Below are 23,481 nucleotides of genomic sequence, written 5' to 3' on the forward strand. Positions count from 1 at the left end.
TTTTCATAGTGATTTGTGGGGCCCATTTTTATTGGGAATGAGCTGAAAACTGCTAGATTCATTGAGCTTGAGCTACACTGGTCATATCCTTTGTGTGTTTGTGCATTAGGCTTTCTTAATCCGAGAAAGAAGCTTACATAATTTCTTTTAAATTACAAGTAGTGGGGAAGGAGGCATGCAACATGGGAAGGTTTGTGAGAAAAACTGTAAACAGAAATGCCAAGAGTGGATTCACATTGAAAAATGTTTAATGAGCAATAAAATGCTTCTGTAGAGATTCCAAGGGATGCACAGCATGGTCCGGGGAAGAAGCAGTGCAAGTCAGTAGTTCCTCTTAAGAATGGTACAGTTTAGAGCGTCCAATTATTTTCTGCTGCTCAGGTCCCCTTGTCTGATTGTCTACCTTTTTTTTTTTTTTTTTTTTTTCCCCTGTTTGGAGTGAACTGATGTTGAGATATTTTCCAGGAAAAATGATTTCAAGGGTTTAGTGTTACCTCATTTCTTCTAAAAAGAACACAAGAAAAATCTCATTGTGTGACAAACTGAAAGATATTTTCCCTATGAATGAAGCACTATGTACATAAAACAGAAAAAACATAAAATATAAGTACTTCCTCAGGACACCCCTCAAGGTTTTGTTTTTTTTTTTCCCTTCCAGAAACTAATAAAGTATATAAGTATGTGTATGTTTATATAGATAGATATGCATATATGTTTATATAATTGTATTTATTATATGTATTATATGTAATATTTGCATATACTTACATACATGAGATCATATTTATGTTAATAACTTAATGTCACTGGCATTTATTCAATAGACAACCGTTGTGCCAAATACTCCGCTAGCTTTGGGGATACAATGATAACAGAATCAGCTCTTCACCTCATGAAACTTACATTCAAATTGGGTTAAGAGAAAGTTGTTTAGTAATGACACATATTGATATATAATTAATGATTGTTCTATGAAGAGGAGGTACATGTTATTATGGAAGGAATGCTATTATTTGGGACCTTCAATTTCTGTCTGGACTTTTGAACCTATTAGTGGGTCAGCCTAGTATCTCAGAGGGGCTGAGGCACAAGAACAGAACTACTTTTTGCTTTATCTTCAGGAGCTCTTAAGACCATCCTACATAGAGAAGAAAACTGAGGCACAGAACAGAGCTATAGATTATTTCAGAGCTCTTGTGGATGGTGTCCTCCAGCTCAGGGCAGGACTTGTTCCACCATTCCCATCTTCCCTCCTTCTAATGGTTAATTTTGTGTGTCAACTTGGCTAGGATGTGGTGATTAGTTGTTTGGTCAAGCACTAATCTGTGTGTTGCTGCAGTGGTATCTTTTAGATGTGATTGAATATTGACAATCATTTGACTTTAAGCAAAGCAGGTTACATCCCATAATGTGAGTGGGCCTTATACAATCAGGTGAAGGTCTTAAGAGCACAAACTAGGGTTTCTGGAAAAGAAGACATTCTCCCTCATGACTGTAATGTAGAAATCCTGCCTGAGTTTCTAGCCTGTTGGCCTGCCCTATGGATTTCAGACTCAAGACTGCAGCACGAACTCTTACTTGAATGTCTAGCCTGCCAGGCTGCTCTGAAAATTGCAGACTTGCCAGGCCTCACAATTGTGGGAGCCAATTCATTAAAATAAATTCTACTCTCTCTATATTTATATGCACATCCTATTGGTTCTTCTCTGAAGAGCTCCATCTGATATACGACTAAGCTACTACAAAATGGGTTAACTAAATTACCTGCAGTTGATTTCCTTAGAAGCAAAAACTGAGATAAAGCTTCGTATATAAATGTTTTAGCAAGGAGATAATTACAGTAAGAAACCAGTAAAGGAGTAGAAAGGGGCAGGACAGTAAAGGGAGGAGTCCTAGCAAGAGTTCAATTTCAGGTGAAGTTCTAGTCTCGTCTAGTTTGCAGCAGCTAGTCATTGGGTAAGGATTATTTGGGCCCTGAAAACTTCCTCTAAGCTGTTGCTGCTACAAGTTGTTGGAAGCAAAGCACACAGACACTACAAAATAGTAAGTTGGTTCTGCAGGTATGTGAGTGAAGCATGGACAGTCACACTATGTAGATGGTTAATAATTTCGGTGGATTTGGCCTACACCGTGCCATGTGCCAACCACTTTAATGTACAGTGGCAAATCATACAATGATAGATTCAACACAGTGTTTAATATGGTTATATATCTCTTACACAGGAAAGAAATATTTCTCCGTTTCCTGCTGTGAAAGAACAGGAAAAGAGTTGTAGGTCACATCCCATCACAGTAAATCAATCAATAGTTGACACACTACTATGTTCCCAGCACTCTACCAGATGCTGAGGAAGAAACCCAGAAGTATAAGACAGGTCTCCTCCTCTCCAGAAGTTGACACATCTAGATGAGAAAATCATATAAGTGAACTTCTGAGCCTCTTTGAGCCTCTTTTCCATTTATGATGTGGGGATGGTAATGGTATCTGTCTCATCTGACTGATATGAGAATTAAATAAATACGTGAACAATGGTTAGCACAGAGAAGGCCACATAAATGAAAGTTCTTCCTACTTTTTATTCTTTTGCTGAACTGTGAGCCCCATGAAATCATGGATCTTATTTTTCTTACCATTTTTTGCCCACATTCTAGCATAGTTCCTGACTTGTAATAGGCATTTCATATATGTTTCAGTGAATAAACAGGAAATGTTAAGTAATATGACACCCAAATTTCCCATTTGCTTTTTTGTCTTGTCTAACATTGTAACTTTTTTCCTTTATTCATAAGATTCTCAAGGGCAAGGAATTAATACTAGTTGTAGGTTATGTATAGCTGGCGCTTAATGTTAAGTAATAATATCTGAGTCAATTATGGATATATATATATCGTTCTTCAGGGATGTACCCATTGTTTATTAGCCTTTAGGGGGAAATATCTTAAGTGTGAGAGAAAATACAAGGCATATGGGTTGCAGGTATTTGCTGAGCTGTTCAGTGAACTTCGTTGCTGATATGTTGCCAGACTCTAAAGTTCTATTCAGAATTCTTAATCAGTCGGCGTATTCTTGTCTCATCTGCAAAGTTACTGCTACATACTATCATTTATGTCTTCTTATTGCTCTAATTGTAGTCAATTAAATAGCCTTCCTCTACCTGAAATGTATTCTTTTCTTGACAAACTAAGGCCACACTCCAGAAGAGGGGGCTGCTGCATGTTCATTCATTCATTCACTTATTCAAGGGCTGTTCACTTATTCAAGGGCACATTGTGCTGGCCATCATTTTATATTTTGGGAATAAAAAGATGAATTAAAAAAATCTCTCAAGTAAGTAGGGGGACTTATTTTTTAATTTTGCTCTTATGGCATACAAAAAATAACAATGCATTTGGTGAACAGATCTTAAATTTACTACTTGAATGTTTGCCTATGTATGTATCTAGGTAATCACTACATATATATTTTATATATATACACACATACACACACATATATATGTGTGTGTATATGTGTACGTGTGTGTATATGTATGTATGTGTGTGTGTGTGTGCGTGTGTGTGTATATATATATATATATATATATATATATATATATATATGTTATTTCAGAAAACCCCTTCATGCCCCTTCCCAGTCAGTAATTCCCTGTCAAGAGAGAACAATTACTCTGACTTCTAGCACCCTGGATTAGATTTACTTTCAAAGAGACACTGAAACTGATCATTTTTATACTCTTTGAAAATAATATACAAAGATGTGTCTAAGGAGATGTTAGATCATAATGGAGCAAAAAGGAACCTAAGAAGTATAAGACAGTAAACCTTTATAGAGGTGGTGACTTTTCAATTATATTTAGAAGAAGGGGTGTAAGTCAATGAAAAATTGGAGAAAGAGGAACTTCCATGCAGAAAAAATAAATAAATAAAAGCATGCACAATGACCATTCTGTCTAGTAGATGGTGAATAGATCACTTTGCTAGACAGTATGTTTGCTGGTAAGAAAGACATGAGGAATAAGCTAGAAAAGTAAATTTGCTTCAGATATGATTTTTATAACATGTTAGGAGTTTAAATATTGTATCATGAGCAACAGGAGACCAGGAATGATCTAACTTAGGGATGGAGAAAGGATTTGGAAAGGAGTAACGTGAGGATAACTGACACAGCACAACATCTTTTACTGAATAAGAAAGTACTCTCAGAACCATGAAGCCCAAATGACAACTCTACTGTTTCTTTCTGAGTAGTATTTTCCAAGGTCTTCTTTAAAACTCTAATTACACTTGTGTTATGGGAGGTGCTAGCAACTTTAGGGGGGAGAATGCTTACATGTTTAAATGATTTGGGAAGTACAGGGTTAAAGATAGGAGGTTTCTTTCATGAATAACTTAAGAATGTCTTTCATATGCGCACAAGGAATATTGGGAGGAGGGAATTATTTTATTTTACATTAGATTTGGTTTAAAAACCTTTTAAAAAACATTTTAGTTCATCTTGTAGTATGGATAATATTCTGTAGTACATAGTTTGGGAAATGTTGTTACAAGGTAGAATCATTAAAAATGGTCTGTTGGAGAGTTGACTTCTACCATGCAGATTCCTAAACTGAGCAGGTTAAGCTGTATCCATGCCATTCTAAAATGTATGATTATTGCCATAAATTTAGTCAAATCATCTGTTAACTCAGAGGTTTCCATCTTGGGACCTGAATTCCCAGAAATCTTCAAAGGCAGTAACTGAGGATGCTTAGTAGTAAAAGACAGGGAACCCCTGGCCCAATGAAAATATTTGGGGGTGTGTGAATAACATGCTTCTTCAAATCTGAAATGCTGCTTCTGAAAGTAAGATGTTGAAAGGAGACAGGGCTCTGTGAAGGAGAACCCCTCTTGTATAACAAGAAAGGCTCAGATGCTAACTCTGGAACAAGACTGAGAGCTTAGCAGCACTGAGGTTGAAACCATGAGCATTCTATGCTGTGAGGATGGATTTGCGGCAAATTTTTCCTCTGATTGGGTGGGTTCACAGCCACATCTCTGGGATTGGATTCAAGGGTGAACTGTGTTTGAGTCTGACTGGCTGGATGTATTGACTAAAGCAAATGGCGAGCTCTCCACATGAAAAACAATGAAGTGATTATCTGTAAAGGCTCTTCCTTCTGCAGGCCCTTTAGAAACCGCTGTAAATTAAGATTTTAAGAAAGAGTATCCATACTGTGCCTGGTTCAGTTTTATTTTTCTATTCTTAATTGAGCATTTGCCTCCTTATGTTCAAAGATGATAGATACCCAGAAGAAGGGAGAATATGTATTTTGTACATATTTAGAATTTTGAGATATAAAATGTCCAATTTCTTATATCTTGATCACAGCAATAGTCCAGGAAGAATGTGTGGCCCATTGTTGCCTATAATTCTTAGTATGTGAGTACTAAAATGCAGGAAGAAAATATTCTCAACAGCAGTACACAAAGCATTGATTCTGCTGTGCATTTAAGGTAACAATAACAGATCATAGTAAATTTTCAATGTTTCCACACTTCACTACAGCCATAGTTTAGAAATAAAATTACAAAACTTTTGCTAAAGTTAACTTTAGCTAAAGTGTAATTTACTAAAATTACAATACTCTTTTTAAAATTTATTTTGTAGTATTACCATTTTGCCTACAAGATTCATAGAATCAGCTTGCTTCCAACAGTAGAACTCCCAAATCATACTATTTGTAAGAATCTATCTTTATGGCAAAGGAAAACTTCTTGCCACAAATTTTTAATTTATGTCATACTGAAAATAAAAGTAACTCAAAATTAGGAGAATCAAACTAACTGCATTTCTCCTACATAGTTCTCTTTTAAATCAAATGAGGTTTTAAAAATCTGTTATCAGCTTAATATTGCTATGGCCATTTGTTAATAATCAACTTAATTGGTAATGATTGGTTTACTATCATTTATAGAGCCTTATAAATGAAAAAGTACATTCACATTCCTTAATCCACATGCTCTCCACAACACACCCATGTGAGTAGTAGGCAACAGTATATTCCTTTTACAGGAAAAGAAATAAAAAATCAGAAAAGGTGTCCTGTTCAATGTCATTTAATAATCAGAATTCTCACCTGATATCATGAAGAAACTTTATATAGAATCTAATCATTTAGAGAAATAATTAAATGTGTATATTTAATACTAGAAGTGAGTCCAAATATCATGTGCTCTGGTCAGATGTTAATGTGACAGTAAAAGCTCAGAGACGTCTAGTCATTTGCTAAGTGTCACCTGCCCCCATCCCCACCATCTTAACTCCTTAGGGGCAAAATGAACACTCTAGTTCCAGATTTTTGACACTTGGTTTCTGAGCTCTTTTTACTCTCTTAGGAGGATTTACCTCCTTAATTTTTGAAGTTCTATTTCTTTTTTCTTGTTTACCAGTCATTTTAATTTCATAGAGTCTTACATTATTTAGAAGAGTAAAGAATGATACTGGCCACCAAATTCAATCCAACCTCTTCAGTTTCTGGATGAGAGAATAAAACCCATTGTGGTTCTGTAATTTTCCCAGTACAGCCCAGCCATATCCTAAGAGGCACGGCAAATTCTCTTTGTGATGACATAGTTGCCTAATTTATTTGTAAATCTGAACTGAAATTTTATGATTGACAATTCAAGCAGCTCTCTTGCTACATTCCAATTGTACTGGGATGATCACTAGTAAATACTGTTTGTGGTAGGTATTCTCAGAACCTGAAGAGATACAAATGTTAGGGAATGATAAAATTAAGATTCATTATTGTAATAGATCATGAAACTGTTGACTATGACTGATATGACTGACTATGACTGCACAAAATAGTAGTTTCCTTATAAATATTTACCACTGTCCCTTGGAAGAGGTAGAATAAGAAAATGGATTTCATCATGAACACCAGTCCTATAATAAATATTTCCATGTTAAATATATTGAACATTTTTATGTACCGTGTAATACATGCAAAATGGAATCTGTGAAAATGTACAGTTTCATGTATATAGTTACACACATGTATATCGGGTATGTGTGTGGCATTTAATTCCTATCTGTATACAATAGCATGGTTCAAAAGTACTTTTTCTGTTAAAACTACTGAAGCTTGATTCCCAACACCTTGCTATCTTATCTTCCTTCCCTTCAATCTCTCAGTTAATAGGATTTCTATAAACCAGCACGACAGTGGGCTTGGTAGCTCAGCAGATTAGTCTGTGGGCTTTCATCCTTGGAACCTGGTTCAAATTCAGTCTTGACCAAGATGTTCAATAATCCTCTATGGGCAGATTGCACTCAAAAGGGCATGAAGCCTAGTTTATCTTTGAACTTGATTTGGAGCTGTTTTTGCAGCCTTCTTAAAACTTGAGGCTTCATTCATGCAACTGAGAAAAAGTATGATATATAGGCATTTGGTTTTTGGCCAGGGGCTAGTTTCCCTTCTAAAAAACACTTAATAAGATGTCTCAAGAAGAAAAAGAAAAAAAAAGGACTTTTCTTATTTTTCTCCTTAATCACCAATATATTAGAAATACTACAAAGTAAAGCACTATTACTTTTTTAAATTTTTGCACATCTTTACAACCCCTTTATTACAAGGGTCTGATAGTAGGTTTCATTGTCTCCTAATACCATATTCTATCAATTTTATTGCACATGGGCAGACTAATTATAGAGTGATTTTATCATGTGACTCTTAATGAAAAGCCTGTGATCATGCTTCTTCCTTTGTTCTGCATCACATCCAAACATGCCTGAATTGAAAGTTCCAACCTAACAAACTTTTCTACTTTCTTGTCTGTGGTCAACAACTTTTTAGTTAGGTAGGAAAACAGCATCTCTATACACTACACTTCTTTCATCTCTGAGCATTTAATTGTTACCTCTCCCAATGGTACCCCTTGTCACCTGCTGGAAGACCTTCAGTCCTCTTCTTTTTAAGTCCCACCTATCCTTTATGGACCAACAGACTTCCTCTCCTCTCAAGCTTTGCTTCTGCTGCATCTCTCCATAAAATCTCCAACTCGTATAAGCTAGATCAGAAAAAGCACTAGTTTAGGAGTTGGGTAACCAGCTCTCTATTGATTTCTATTTCAGTAATTATCTGTGTGATCTAGAACAAGACATTGATGAGGATGAGGATGATGACAGTAAAAGAATAAAAACAATTATAGTCATTTTTGATCACCTGCTAGATCCTAGGCCCTGTGCTGGGTGATTTTTTCTAAAATTTATTTCAACATGTCACCATGAATATATAAGCCTAATATTCAACCCTAAAAATAACTTATATGTAAGAGACACTAATACCTTTTATAGATAAGGGCATGGAGAACTTTAAGCAACTTGCCAGGTAGTAATAAAGCCCAAAATTCAACTCAGTTCTGTTTGATTGCTTTGCTGGATTTCTAACATTGACCCTACCAATTCTCTCTTCTTAATCTCTCTGAGTTTCACTTATCAAATAAGGGGATCTCAACAACTGCAATGGTTTTACAAATTCTTGTTTATACTGCACAGTATAATATTTTTCTTTGAATGTTTGTTGCAGGTTAGTTCTCTCCTCTTTAATAGAATATATGTTTCTACATAGAGAGATATAGATATAGTGCATATTTATAACACAGTCAGTGCTGGGTATTCAGTTGAGATTTTTTTTGGTAGGCAAAACAAAAATTTAAAAAATACATAGACTATAGTATTTTACTTGCACTAAAAGCAGAAATAAAACACTCCAGAATCCACTCAATTGAAAGATTTACTTTACAAGGTTTCGAATCCTCCCAACTTTGAAGAAAGTTTTATTTTAATGAACTAGGACACCGTAGTGAGCAAAATTTCTATAAACTAAAACTTAAGAGGTATTTGAATATTCTTAATGTCTTTGTTATGCACAATCCCAATACTATGAACTTTCAAACCTTTTAAAATAGGAAAGTATTGAGTGACATATAATTTTGAAAGACACTATTGTCTATTATTACTAATTATAAGCAGATGTATTCAGAATGAATAATATTTGGAAAATGGTCATGACCTTTTATTCCTCAAAATTGTGGAGGAGCTAGAATGGCTAGCAAATTCTCCATTAGCAGTTAATGAAGTCTGAAAATCTACTCTCACAAATATTTATAAAAATAAGAACTAAATGGTGAGAAAAAAATTAATGTTCAAATAAATCTTTTTCCTCTCAAGGCTTTTGTGCAGGTACCCTACATTAATAGGTATTAAGTTGGAATGATTATAATATCCATTTTCACTGAAAGATTCTAATAATGAAATTTGTCCTTCCATATTGCTATTTACTTGATCCACTCATTACTTGCATAATTGAGAGCAGTAGTTAAATTTTTAGAAATTGCCCAGTTACTTATGCTTACACTTTATTGGTGTCAAATCAGTTGATTGATCTGCTGGAGTTGTGACTAGTGTACCAGATAAGAAAACATTTGGTAATTGATCAGTCCACCTAGAAAGAGTCTTTTAAGTCCCCACTTTAACATCAAGAAAAGTAGGACATTTTCTTGCTTACAAAAAATACTTCTCTGGTTCAAAAATATCATATTCAGTATTTATTTAATCAAAAATTTAAATGAAACCCTATGAAATAATCATTTTGGAATAACTTAGATTCAAATCTTGGCTTCGCTGTTTACTGGACATTGGAATAATCCCTTCCTATCTATAAATCTCCATTTCCTTATTTTGAAATGTAAGCAGTAAAAATGTCCTTTCTGTGGGGTTTCTGTAAGGGTTAAATGAGAGACTGCATGTGAGTTTATCAGAGTGCCTCACACATAACACATATTTAATATATGTTTATGTTCAATTAATGAATGGAAAATTAGGCATATTAATGTGATCTCAGTGGCATGGTTGAGGAAAATTTCAAGAAGAAAGAATTAGTTGGATGGGGGAAAATAAACCATGTAAGAGCATTTGAGTCTCGCACATTCTTCCTGCATGTGCTTCAGTAATCTATATTAAAAGATTTAGTCTGGGACTCGATATACTCTAGGATTAAGAGTATTTTATCCTATTTTTTCTATCCTATTCTATACAGTTCACACATTTATCCACCTATATTTCATGCTAAAAGGATTATAGGTGAATATAAAGATGCATCTAGACACAAAACCCACCCATAGCCTGGGGACCTGGAATCTGGGATTAGGAGATATTCTAAACAGCTTCCATACTTCAAACACCCTGATCTTGCAGTGATTGTTCTTAGCATACTTCATTTATCCATTCATTCTTTTCAGCAAGCTTTGATTACCGTGCGCCTGACACTCTGATTAGTGAAAGGTATATTGTCATAAATAAAAAAAATGCTCCTTACCTCTGTGGATCTGATAATCTAGAGCAGTCGTGGGCAGACTATAGCCCACAGGCTAAATCTGTCTAACCCATTACTTGTTTTTGTAGATAAAGTTGTTTTGGACACAGACACACTAATTCATTTACATATTGTGACAGCTTTCACACTAGATCGAGAGAGTTCAATAGTTACAACAGAGACCTTAGGCCCACAAAATCTAAAATATTTATTATCTGTCACTCTGCCAAAACTATTTGCTAACCTCTGGTCTAGAGGAGAAAGCAGACATTTAATAAGAAAATGCATACATATTTAATTTTAACAAAATTGTTGGCAGGTGCTATAAGAAAAAATAATATGGCTCATCTAACTGGGATGCTCTGCTCAGACCACAGTAACAACATAGCTAGTAACCTCAAATCTCAGTGGCCTAACAACACAACAAAAGTTTATTTCTTGTCCACACAAAACTAGCTGTGATACAGCCAACCCCCTAAGACAACTGTTCTTTTGATGTCTTGGTGATCTACCTAGGTCCTCGGGCTCCACCATCTCAACAGTTCACTGTTAAAAGGGAAGAGTCTGAAGAATCATGCTGAAGGTTTTCACTGCCCCATCCTGGAAGTGACACTTGCTATTTCTGTTCACATGTCATTGGCCAGAGCTAGTCACATGACCCTGCCTAACTGCACAAAGGCTGGGGAGGAAGGAACTGAAGTCCAGGCATTGCTGAGCACTAACAGGGAAGTCTTCTTCAGAAAGTTACATTTAATCTGAAACCTGAATATAGGGAATGAGTCAGACAGGTAAAGAGTGAGCCATACTATAGTTGAACAGAGGAAATAGGATTTGAGGAGATGAAAAAACAAACAAATGAAAGTGAGGTCTTGGTGTGTTCTAAGAACCAAAGAGACCAATGAACTGTAGGGAAAATGGACTAAGATGCTATTGGGGGAGAATTCAGAAAAAAAGATCAAGCGGGGCCTTGTAATTCTGTGTAAGTTTGGATATTATTCTCTGGGCAGTCAGTGAAAGCTTTTAAACACAGGCCGAACATCAACTCATTTATGTTATAAAAGAGCTACGCTACCTTCTGAGCAGAAAATGGATTGGAGAATTTGTCTATGTCATGCAAACCCAGATGAATTTTTTTTCTTTTATTGTGAGTTCCTTTTGTTGAGCATCTCAGTCTATTAAAGAAATTAAATTAGTTTTTTTGCCACTGAAGGTCATAAAACAGTTATAAGAATTAATTTAGAAATATTCTATTACAGAGATTAAGACATACACAGATACCAAAAAATTATTTCCTTGAGAAAGTCAACCTCATACATGCCAGAAATCCCCCAACCCACCCCTGTTCATGTAGACCATGTGCCAACAATGGTGGAGAACCATATCAGGAGCCTCTTGTTTTCCTTGCTATAAAATGTAGCTTGTGGAACCACTCCATCCTGAAAAAAACCCCATGTTTATCCTCTCATTTCATTTCCTTTCTCTCTTCAGGTGCCAAACAGTCTTTATATGTTAAAGAGATGGATTTTTATGAAACAGAAACATAGCATTTTTTGGTTGATTCTTAGGTATAAATTCTATAAATACTAGATAATAAACTATGGAGCATCAAATAATATATGTGCTGTTATAAATTTAATTTTGATGTTTTCACGACTAGCTCAACAACATAACTCATCCACAGCGTAATCACACCTTTTATAACAATCCTTCTATATCAGGTTAATTACAGTCTACGTGTCTGACAAGAGTTTTATGACAGCTGAAAACAGTTTTCATTTCTCTTTTTAAGTGGGTGATATCTTTTCTTCTTTGGGGCTCGTTTTATCAGTTGTATTCAACATGAACTAAGAAAGAATGCTCTAAATTCCACAGTTCACATTTTTGGAAATTACTAAGATTCTAAATGCAGTTCTGCGGGTTCTTTTCCCATTCTAAGTAAACCCTGAATTTTACACCACGTATCATCTTCTTCCAAACACTTTCTGAAAGGAGCCAAGTAAGAACCAGCTTCTTTTATGACTATTGACTCTAAGACAATCTGCCAGGAATGAGAAACAGTTTGCATCTTCTCTCTTCGTGATAGATTCTTCTAAGCACTCATGACTCTGACATGCCCTAAAATTGAAGGAGTAAACCTCCTTTGGAGGAATGGTGATTTTCAAAACAGTAAAGTGCTCTGAGTTTAGAAATATCTTTATGTATCAGAGGAGAACTATTGGACAAATTCTCAAGAAATGATATTTACCTTCTAAATATTATTTAGAGATAGGAAATGGAATGAACACAAGTCCATATTTTAAAAATATAAGCTATGGTTCTACTTATTCTGTGGCAGCATGAAAATCTCATATGTAATCAAGAAGGGAAATAAAACATAAACTATGTTTTTCCATGTAGAATACTGTCACATCAAAGTTATTTGTTTGCCAATTGCCCCCCCCCAGTTATTTTTTTCATGCTCTATTTATGAGAATTAGAATAGTTTTATTTTGATAACATAAAAAATGTTATATGGTGAATTAAGGCAGATGATACCAAAGAAGTTGATGAAGTTAAAAAAGAATTTACAGTTTATAACAGTTAATCTTGGATGTTTAATATGTGTCAGGCACTGTGCTAAACACTTTTCAGGTATTCTCTGTTTTAATCCTTATGAAAACTGTGAGGTGGAGATGATATTATTCCCTTTTTACAGGATACAAAATTAAATCTTAAGCATTTGCTTGATGTTGTAGGGGAAAATGCATAGCAGATCAGAAATATAAATCTAGTCATTTTCTTCAACCCAATTTTAAATCTTAATTTCACCTAACTTGCACTATTCCTTTCATAAACAAGAAAATTAAAGAGATATTTCCATATTCTAAAAAGACACTGGGTCTTGAAAGCAGTTTGTCACAGGGATTAAGTAGATTAAGAATAGTTCAATGATCATAAGCACAGGACAGTCCTTTATGTTATGCTGCTAGTCTCTGAGTCAGTGGACAGTTTTTTTTAAGTGATGTAGTTAAATGTTTACCTAGCTGTTTACAAAAAAAAAAAGGTATGTGTAGATGATTATGAGGAGATAACAAAACACCAAGGATGACCAATGACACAGTGTTAAAACAGTAACCACTCTCTAGCTGATTGTATTTTATTTAAAAGAAGTTTTAAATTTGGGTCAAGAAAGAATTATAATAATAGTTAGCTGTTCAAAATAAAATAAGAAATGCTCTTCTTGAGTTTGATGGCACTGTGGTAGGTACTTTGCCTAAATTAAGTAATTTGAGCTCCGTAACCGATCATTATCCACTTCTCTTAAAACAGATGAGGCTTTAAAAAGTTAAGTAACTCATCAGGGTCACAGAGCTAGTAAACAGAGAAGGGGTTCAAGAATAGATCTTTCTGTCAGTATACAAATATGTGTGTGTTTACCTTTGAAACATTGCTTTCTATCAGATACATGGTAAATAATATGTGAAAAAACAGGTTTTTGTTTAAAAACTCAATTAGCAAGAGTTAACAAATTGACCTAGCTAAAAATCAAATGCAGTTTTCCCTTGTATTAATTAAAATATGGTTTCCAGAGTAAGGAAGGGGCTAGTCTAGCTGTCCTTGCTCTGAAGGGTTCATACCACACCTGGAAACCTGGCTTCCAGCTGGAACCACAGACTTGAAAAACATTGACAACTGGCAGAAAGCAGTAGACACCAGATTGAGTGACCATCCCAAGGAATAATTAAAAGAACAGAAGATGTTTAAGTTGGAGAATTTTTTTAAAAAAGTGTAACAGTTGGGTTGAGCAAGATAATTGTTTTTATATTTTTAAAGGATTTCTTTGTATGAAAAAGTTAAATATTTTAGTGTGACTATAAAAGGCAGAAGGACAAATGATAAATTCTAGTACAAAGCAGTTTTAAACTCAGTATTAAGATAATTAATATATAACTCTAAAATCCAATATGAGTAACTTTAGGAGAATTTTCTTTGGGACTAGAGCTTTACAGCTTTAAATACGTATGCCTGCTGTATCTGTGACTTTCCAATTTGTACTGAGAGTCTAGATAATTCTACTGATTGCTTTCAGGCTTGACAACATATTTTATTTAAAATATTTTATTAAAAAATATTTTCTTGGGCTTCCCTGGTGGTGCAGTGGTTGGGAGTCCGCCTGCCGATGCAGGGGATGCGGGTTCGTGCCCCGGTCCGGGAGGAGGCCGCATGCCGCGGAGCGGCTGGGCCCGTGAGCCATGGCCGCTGAGCCTGCGCGTCCGGAGCCTGTGCTCCGCAACGGGAGAGGCCACAGCAGTGAGAGGCCCGCATACCGCAAAAAAAAAAAAAAAAAAAAAAAATATATATATATATATATATTTTTTTTTTCCTCTATTATTTGTATGTATTTGGAGATTATGGGAGGGTTGGGAATGATTTTACATTGGATAGCCATTTCAAAGGAAAGTTCCAAAACTTCTTCATTTTGATTGTTATTCGATGATTTTGAAAAGGTTGGGCAGCAACTTGGCAACTGTCCTAAGACTAGAAATCTGGTCTTATGGTGGTCTCACTATTTTTAACCATTAGACCACATTGTTCTGAGTTTATAAATAAATTGTTTCATCTTCTCCATGATCTGGACTATTCTTAAATTGTCCACAAAGACACCCACAGTGAAAATACAAAGCTTGAAAGAAAAGCTTCCATAATCTCTCAGCATTCCCTTTCATGGACCCTGACCCTTATTCAGCAAGTTATGTTTGGGATCCAACCTAAATTTTTTCTAGCTGTGGTCTCAACTTATTGCCTCTGTCCTTTTGCATTGCAGTTAAAAAGAATTCTGTCTGAAACAGAATTCTTTTCTATAGTTCAGGTCTTTGTATTTGCCCATACAATTGGGTCCTTGTTTTAGTAGATACTGCAAATTAGGACTGTTTACAGGTGGTTTATTTGTGTTATGGGTTTTTATTAAAAAACTAACCAAATGAAATTCTTTCAAATTATTTTATTGATTATCTGGCTTATACATTATGTATTTTAATGTATATATGTACATATATATAAATATGTATGTATATTATACATATATATATAAAATTTAAACCTATGACCTATGTATATTATACATATATATATATATAATTTAAACCTATGACCATGTACATGGTAGGACCAAGTTGTGTGCTTATGTGTGAGAAGGTTTTTTGTGTGTGCTTTGTCTTTTACAAATTGATTTCTGCAGTGCCCATTTAAACCCTGTTTCTCTCTGTTCTAAGAGAGACTTAAACATTTTCTAGTTCAAAATCCTGTCGTTCCTAAAACTTTGTAGCTTGCTAATTCTGGCAGTTATTTCTAATAATTTATTACTCTAAATTAAAGCTATTAAATTAATGCCATACAGTTCAACTTTGTGAGGTTTATTAATATTTTCTCTCCACAGTTCTCTGGTAGATGAGGGCATAGACTAGGAGTCATGGGGTTTTTAAGTTGCCATATGATTAATAGTGTGGCACCTGGAATTTGACATCTGGCAAGTATATGATAATCCCCTACCTATAAAAGATAAATGAAGCACTCCTAAGGCTGAATATTTTATTAATTTTTTTAAAAAAGAAAAAAAAAACAGGCTCTGGATAAATTCTAATCTAAATAAGTTTAGCGACTGGTGTTTTGTTTGAAGTCAGTCAGTGCATCTATCTTTATTTAAGCAAATATTTATCAAAATGCTTTACTATGTATTAGGCCCTGTCCTAAGTGATGTGGATGTGGATACTGTAGTGAACAAAGCAGAAAAATATTCCTTCTTTCATAACATTTACCTTCTGGAGGGGGAGAGATAAAAAGTAAAGAAAGTAAATAGGTAAAAATATGTAGTGTGATAGATAGCAATACATGCCATAGAGTAAAGGAGGAAGAGTGGCAACTGCCTGAAGGGATGAAGGGAGGATTTAGTTTTTAAACAAGGTGGCCAGGGAGGCCACACTGAGGAAGAGTACATTTGAGTAAATACCCAGGTAGCTGAGGGAGCCAGCCCTGCCCTTATGCAGAGAAAGAATGTGCCAAGAGAACGGAGCTAGCTGACAAGGCCCTGAAGTGGGAGATTACCTGAGATGTTCCAAGCACAGAAAAGAGCCTGTGTAATGGCCACCTCTCCTCAAAACCAGCCAAGGACGTCCGATCTCACACAGGATGAAAACCAAAGTGTTTGCAGTGGATTCTATGGAAGGCCCTGCAAGATTTGCGTTAGACTGAGAATAGATTCAAGTGGAAACAGGGTGAAAAGAAAAGGGTAAGCATTTAGAGAGCTATTATAATTACCAGAGGACCAATGACAGTTGGTTGGACCAGGATGAAAACAGTGGAAGTTGCCATGTGTTCAAATTGCACATGTATTCTGAAGGTAGCAGCAACAGAATTTGTTAATGAATCTCGTGCGGGTGTGAGAGAGAGAAGCAAGCGTAATGCAAGTTTTTGACTTGAGTAAATGAAAAAATAAATTTGGTATCTACAGTTCAACTCCAAAGGAGGAAAACATGATGAGGAAAAGAAAAAGGAACGATTTTTGCTTTCCAGACTCTAGATACTTAACTTGCGCCATGATGAGTTATATTAAGTAATGAAAGCACAGAAGGAGTCTGTGAAACACCTATACTAAGACTTTCTCCTTAAAACCACCTTACCTGCCAAAGACACATCAGTCGTTTTCTCAATAACTTACTTGAAAACTTCCCAATTTGACAACAGGGAATGTAGACTTTGGAGTCAGAAAAAATCTGCATATATATCAGATCTGTGCCACTCATTGTTACGGTTAATTTTCTGATCTCCACAAAGTATGTTTTGCTTTAAATTAAGTAATTAATAACATACACAAATAAATTGGTTTCTAGCACACAGTAGCTGCTTAATAAATGGAAGCTGCTCTCATTGTTGCTATTCTAACTATTATAAACCTTGTCACTTGGCTAAGATTAAAGACTGTACCTATTGCTTATCTGTCAAGCCCTTTTAAAGAATATTAGAATAGCACAGTCTGATGAGTTTATATAATTAATATGTGGCTGGTGATGAATTCATCAGCTTACTTGGTTTTGAAATGAAGAGAAAACTAGAAGAAATAAGCAATCACAAGATAATTTTCCTGGCCTTATGGGTGAAATCTAACCCAACTGGGAACAATCTTGTTTATCATGAAGGCCTGGATATTATACATGAGTCATAAACACTGCATCCCTCTCTCAGCAGTAATTATATAAATAAGTAGATGCTTTAGAGCATGCATCTTATCAACCAAATCCAGACAAACTATGCTATCATTAAGTAATTTTATGAAACTAATTGCCTGTGTTAAAAATCTATCTTCTGTTTTTTCTTCAATTGAAGACTTTTTCTTTTACTAGGGATGGGAGTGTTTTCCTGTCATCCAAGGAAAGCTAGCCCAAAGGCTTGGAAAAAATGGCCTGACAAGGTCTCCTGATGCAAATCAATAGCTAAGCAATATTCATAATAAAATATATGATTTTTTAGTAGTATTAAAATTATTATTACTATTCATATTATTCATATATATTCATATATCACCTTTTCTTAGCCCCACCACCTGTTTTATATTTGTCCTTGACTCTAGGAAAAGAGAACATAATTTATCAACTCTTTCAACGGTTATCCATTCAACCTTTTTATATTCATTCCCTACACTGGGCTGGGTGTGAATTATAAGGCAAGAAATAAAAAATAGTCCCCTGCCTTCAAGAAGAATACTCTCTAGAGCAGTGCTTTCTAAACTGAAGTCAAGAGGATATTGTTTTGGAAGATGAAAATTAGTGTGCTGAGGAAATAAAGTGGATTGTTGAAGCGTTAACAATGCTTCCTTGCTGTAAGACGTTTTGGTAGCTTTATAAGCTACAGAATATTTGGACTTTGCACAGGATTGCTTAGTATAAAGCATTTTTAAGCTTATTTAATCAAGAAACATTTCTTCAGTTAAGACCTTTAGAATATTATTTGTCACTAGGAAATGCTAGTCTGATGCTATTCAAACATATACCCAGTAATTTACAACTTCAGTATCATGCTGACAATCATTTAGCCAATGAACAAGTTAATGTAATGAAATTTTTTGAATTACAGTGTTGGTACTTGAAGGTCACTTGAAGATCATTTAATCACTATGCCCTTCTCCCAGCCTTTGTTTCTACTTGATACACACAACTTATGAGCCAATTGAAAAAGCTAAGTCTTCACGGTTGACTCCAATCCAAGTTGGGCTACTAGTTCTACACGTGGTCATTGGATCTGAAGCTATGCTATAGTGGGTATTTTACCATCCATCAGAATCTCCTGAGATTATATATATATATATATATATATATATATATATATATATGATTGCAACCACTTGTATTATGAAGGTAAGGGCTACGTCTCTGCTTTCTTTGTATGCAATGTTGAATTAATTAAGAGGCTCCCAAGAACTGAGTATATCCATGCTCCATATGCTTTCAGACAACATACATTTACTGTGCTCATCTTAAGAGCAAAGCACTGTTCTAGGCAGTGGGGCTATAGCAATGAATAAAACAGACAAAGCATCTACTATCATGGAACTTATATTACAGTAGTCATGTCAGACAATAAGCAAATCAGTAAATAAATATACAGTATAATGGCAGAGAATGATAACTCTATAAAGAAAAATAAGGCAGAATAAAAAAATGATTAAGGTATTTTAGGAAGGCCTCTCTAAGAGTTAAGAATATTCTATTGAAGGAAACAATGAGTATAGAGGCTCTGACATGAGAGAATGCTTATTGGGCTCAAAGAGCAGCAAAGAATTAAGTCCAAGAAAAGGGATTAAGATGAAGAAGAGTGCCATGAAAAAAATCAGAAAAAAAATTGATAGGAATCATTTGTTAAATAAGATTTGAAAACAAAGAATTACACATAATTAGAAGCATGATAAAGTTAAAATAATCTCTTTAGTGTTTTGTTTTTTTAATTTTTAATATTCTTGTCATACAATACAGAAGTTGGTTGAAGGTACTTTCCTCTAACTCAGTGTCAGTTGTGGAGCTGAACAATCAGGTGAAACGGAAGCAATTATTTTTTTTTTCCTTTCTTTTTAAAATGTTGAGGTAAAATTCATATAACATAAATTTAACCATTATAAATGAATAATTCATGGTCATTTCGGACATTTACAATGCTGTACAACTGCCACCTCTATCTAGTTCCAAGATATTCTCTTACACAAAAGGAAGCCCCGTATCCATTAAGAAGTTGCTATTCCCCCTACCCACCAACCCCTGGAGGCCACCCATCTGCTTTCTGTCTCAACCAATTTTTTTAAAGCTTTGATGGCAGATACTTGACTAATACAATTTTAAGAGATTTAAAGTGTGCAACATGATGATTTGATCTACAGGCCTACCTCAGAGCTATTGCAGGTTATGTTCCAGGCCACTGCAAGAAAGCAAATATGGCAATAAAGTGAGTCACACAATTTTTTTTTTTGGTTTTCCAATGCATATAAAAATGTAAACAGTATAGTGTAAACAGTTATGTTTACACTATACTGTAGTCTATTGAGTGTCTGTAGTGTTATATCTAAAAAAACAGTGTACATACCTTAATTAAAAAATACCTTATTGCTCAAAAATGCTAACCATCATCATCTGAGTGTTTAGTGAGTCATGATCTTTTTTCTAGTGGAAGGTCTTGCCTCCATGTTGATGGCTGCTGGCTGATCAGGGTTGTGGTTGCTAAAGGTTGGAGCAGCTGTGGCAGTTTCCTAAATAAGACAACAATGAAGTTAGCCACTTGGATTGACTCTTCCTTTCACAAATGATTTCCCAGTAGCATGCAGTGCTGTTTGATAGCATTTTGCCCACAGAACTTCTTTCAAAATTGGAGTCAATCTTCTCAAACCTGCCAGGGCTTTATCAGCTAAGTTGATGTAATATTCCAAATCCTTTGTTGTCATTTCAGCAGTCTTCAGAGCCTTTTCACCAGGAGTAGATTCAATCTAAAGAAACCACTTTAGTTTCCTCACGCACATGAAGCCACTCCGCATTTGTTAAAGTTTTATCACAAGATTATAGCAAACCAGTCACATCTTCAGGCTCCACTTCTAATTCTAGTTCTCTTGGTATTTCCACCACATCTACCATTACTTCCTCCACTGAAGTCTTGAACCCCTAAAAGTTTTCCAGGAGAGTTGGTGTCTAATGCTTCCAGAGTACTCTAATGTTGAGATTTTAACTCTTCTCATGAATCAAAAATATTTTAATGGAATCTAGAATGGTGAATGATTTCCAGGAGGTTTCAATTTACTTTGCCCAGATCCATCAGAGGAGTCACTAACTATGGCAACTACAGCCTTATGAAATTTATTTCTTAAAGAATGACTTGAAAGTCAAAATTACACCTTGATCCATGGTCTGCAGAATGAATGCTGTGTTAGCAGGCATGAATACAACATTAATCTTTGTTGTCCATCTCCATCAGAGCTCTTAGGCAACTAGGAGTATTGTCCATGAGCAGTAATACTTCGAAAGGAATCTTTTTTTTCTGAGCAGTAAAGCAGTGGGCTTAAAAATATTCAGTAAGTTATGCTATAAACAGAGGTGCTGTCATTCAGGCTTTTTTATTCCATTTATAGAGCACAGGCAGAGTAGATTTAGCACAATTCTTAACGGCCCTAGGATTTTTGGAATTGTCAATGAACACTGGCTTTGACTTGCAATCACCAGCTACATTGGCCCCTAAAAAGAGAGTCAGCCTGTCCTTTGAAGTCAGGCATTGACTTCTCTTCTCTAGCTATGAAAGTCCTATACATCTTTTTCCAACGTTAAGTCCGTTTTGTCTACATTAAAAATTAGTTGTTTAATGTAGCCACCTTCATGAATTACCTTTGTTAGATCTTCTGGACAACTTGCTGCAGCTTCTACATCAGCACTTGATGCTTCACCTTGCATTTTTAATTTTCTTTTTGATTGAGGTATAGTTGATTTACAATATTATATAAGTTTTCAAGTATTTCACCTTACACTTTTATGTTATGGAGATGGCTTCTTTCCTTAAGCCTTACGAACCAACCTCTGCTAGCTTCTGACCTTTATTCTGCAGCTTCCTCACCTCTCTTAGCCTTTATTGACTTAAAGAGAGTTAGGGTCTTGCTCTGAATTAGTCTTTGGCTTAAAGAAAAGTTGTGGCTGGTTTGATCTTCTACCCAGACCACTAAATCTTTCTCTCTATCAGCAATAAGGCTGTTTCACTTTCTTATCATTCATGTGTTTATCAGAGTAGCACTTTTAATTTCCTTCAAGAACTTTTCTTTGCATTCACGGGTTGACTAACTTGTGCAAGAGGCCTAGCTTTCGGCCTGTCTCAGCTTTCAACATGCTTTCTCACTAAGCTTAATCATTTCTAGCTTTTGATTTAAAGTGAGAGACATGAGGCTCTTCCTTTCACTTGAACACTAAGAGGTCATTGTAGGGTTATTAATTGGCCTAATTTCAACATTGTTGTATCTCAGGGAATAGGGAGGCCTGAGGAGAGGGAGAGAGATGGAGGAATGGATGGTCAGTGGAGCATTCAGAAGATGCACAATATTTATTGATTAAGCTCGTTGTCTTATATGGGTGTGGTTCACGGAGCTCCAAAACAATTACGATCATAACATCAAAGATCACTGGTCAGAGATCACCATAACAAATATAATAGTACTGAAAATTTTGATATATTGTGAGAATTACCAAAATGACAAAGATAAAGAAACTGAGCAGCTACTGCTAGAAAAATTGTGCCAACAGACTTGCTCAAGGTGGAGTTGCCACAACCTTCTATTTGTAAAAAATACAATATCTGTGAAGCACGATAAAGCAAGGCACAATAAAACGAGGTATGACTGCACATATACATTGTGAAAGGCTTCTCTCTTACTTGTTTTTACTTATCAAATTCTAGACAAATTCATTGAGATCTATTGATTCTAATCTGTATTGTGCGCATACTTCGCCAGAACTCTAAGTGCATAACCTCTCTCTCCTCCAAACACCTGACCAAAGTAACTTCTCAATATAGTTTGCTTAAATGTTCTCTTAATTTATATTCCCCTCCACACACACACACACCTTAGTTTTATGGAGAAAGACTTTAGGAAATCAGTGATTAAATAATTCACTCAAGATTACATAGCTGTTTATCACAAATCTAGGACCAACACTTAGGTCTTATAGTAAATCTCAGCTTTTGTAGTTTATGTAGGACCTCAGTAGAATTCAGTAGAATTTGGCAATGAATTTGGAGAAAGTTTGTGGCTTCTTTATGTCACCTCATAGCACCTAGTAAAGCACCTTTCCATGCATCCTGGAAGTATTTGATGAATATGTTGAAAGAACATAAATCTTCACTGGAATATCAGCCTACATACACAGAACTATTCTAAAGATCTGTATTAACACTGATCTTACTAACAATTAAGGGTCTGAGAAAGCAATGAGAAGTATTAAGAGAAAAGGAATAGCTGGAGATGAATGCAAATGCATGTGTTGCTTTCCTCCAGGGATCTAAATCAAATCCTCATTGTATAATTTGATTTGGTTACTCATTGTTTCTAATTAGAAATAATCACATTTACATGATTTCCCCCTCCTTTTTAGTTTTTCACCAAAATTGCTTTCCTCAATTATGCCACTTTATGGTTTCATATAATTTATATCTCTTGACTCAACAGTTCCCCACATCATTTGGAATGTGTTTTATTTTTTTTTAAGAAATGAAAGTTTGAGAGCTATTTTCAAACTTAGCCTGAGACTTAAGTAGCTCCAGTAAGTGCAGAAGCATACTAAAAGCAAACTGAGGACTACTTGAAAGTTCAGAACTAGGATGATGCTTATTACTAACTATATGTGAAATTAATTAAAGATTTAATTATTTGAGAAGAAATAAATTGGCAGTTTCTACTTTTTGAGTCATTAAATACGTGTCTATTGCTCTAAGGGCTTTGAGTACATGTGCAAAAAATAGACTATATGTGCTTTGATGTTGCAAGATTTTTTTAACACAATTTCAACTTAAATATATGCTACAGTCTTAGCTTTTTATCCCAAATATGCCAACCTATTTTCTCTTTTTTTAAAAAAGT

Source organism: Lagenorhynchus albirostris, chromosome 3 (genome assembly GCF_949774975.1).
Source record: "Lagenorhynchus albirostris chromosome 3, mLagAlb1.1, whole genome shotgun sequence".
NCBI classification, from domain to species: Eukaryota; Metazoa; Chordata; class Mammalia; order Artiodactyla; family Delphinidae; genus Lagenorhynchus; species Lagenorhynchus albirostris.